Raw genomic sequence first — 1,671 nt, 5'->3', positions numbered from 1 at the left:
TCGAGTCCATCGTTCTTGTATAGTTGTGATTGGAGGTCTTGAGACTCGTGTAGATTTGCTTCTTTTGGACATGGTCAATTTTGATGTCATATTAGGGATAGACTCGTGTAGAGTGGAGAGGGACTCCTGGTCATTCTACCCGTAGTGTTATTTCTTATGTGAAGGCTCAGCATATGGTCGAGAAGGGGTGTTTGGCCTATTTGGCATATGTTTGTGATTCTAGTGCTGAGGTTCCTTTTATTGATTCTGTGCCCGTTGTTTGTGAGTTTCCTGAGGTTTTCCCTTCAGACCTGTCGAGTATGCCACCCGATAGGGATATTGACTTTTGCATTGATTTGGCTCCGGGCACTCAGCCCATTTCTATCCTGCCGTATCGTATGGTCTCGCCTGAGTTGAAAGAGTTGAAGGAGCAGTTGCAAGACTTGCTTGAGAAGGGTTTCATTTGACCGAGTGTTTCGCCTTGGGGTGCGCCAGTGTTGTTTATTAAGAAGAAGGACGGATCAATGAGAATGTGTATTGATTGCCGACAGTTGAACAAGGTTACGATCAAGAATAAGTATCCATTGCCGAGGATTAATGATTTGTTTGATCAACTTCAGGGTGCTAAGGTATATTCGAAGGTTGACTTGAGATTTGTCTACCATCAGTTGAGGATTAGGGCATCCGATGTCCCTAAGACAGCTTTTCGCACTTGGTACGGGCACTATGAGTTCTTGGTGATGTCATTCGGGTTGACAAATGCCCTAGCAGCTTTTATGAATTTGATGAACTGAGTGTTCAGGACTTACTTGGATTCGTTCGTGATAGTCTTCATTGATGATATTTTGATATATTCCCGCAGCCGGGAGGAGCACGAGCAGCATCTTAGAGTGGTTCTTTAGACCTTGAAGGATAGTCAGTTATATGCTAAGTTCTCAAAGTGTGAGTTTTGGTTGAGTTCAGTTGCATTCCTGGGTCATGTTGTATCAGTAGAGGGTATTTAGGTTGATCCGAAGAAGATTGAGGCAGTCAAGAACTGGTCTAGACCAGCATCAGCTACAGAGATTCGGAGTTTCTTGGGATTGGCAGGCTACTATCGTCGGTTCGTGGAGGGATTCTCATCTATCGCAACCCCGATGATCAGGTTGATCCAGAAGGGTGCCCAGTTCAAATGGTTGGATGAGTGTGAGGCGAACTTTCAGAAGCTCAAGACAGCTCTGACTACAGCACCAGTATTAGTTTTGCCCATAGATTCAGGGCCTTATACAGTTTATTTGTGATGCATCTCGTATTGGAATTGTTGCAGTGTTGATGCAGGATGGCAAGGTCATTGCCTATGCTTCGCGACAGTTGAAGATTCATAAGAAGAACTACCCGGATCATGATTTGGAGTTGGCAGCCATTGTTCACGTATTAAAGATTTGGAGGCATTATCTGTATGGCGTGGCATGTGAGGTGTTCACAGATCACAAGAGCCTTCAGTATTTATTCAATCAAAAGGAGTTGAATTTGAGGCAGAGGAGGTGATTGGAGTTGTTGAAAGACTATGATATCACCATCTTATATCATCAAGGAAAGGCCAATGTGGTGGCCGATTCTTTGAGTAGGAAGTCAGCCAGTATGGGTAGTCTTGCTTAGGAGTGGGCGTTCGGTATTTCGGTTCGGTATTTAAGAATTTCGGTTCGGTATTTC

The sequence above is a fragment of the Nicotiana sylvestris genome, chromosome 12 (genome assembly GCF_000393655.2).
Source record: "Nicotiana sylvestris chromosome 12, ASM39365v2, whole genome shotgun sequence".
In the NCBI taxonomy this organism is placed as follows: domain Eukaryota; kingdom Viridiplantae; phylum Streptophyta; class Magnoliopsida; order Solanales; family Solanaceae; genus Nicotiana; species Nicotiana sylvestris.
Note: the sequence above shows the minus strand (reverse complement) of the source record.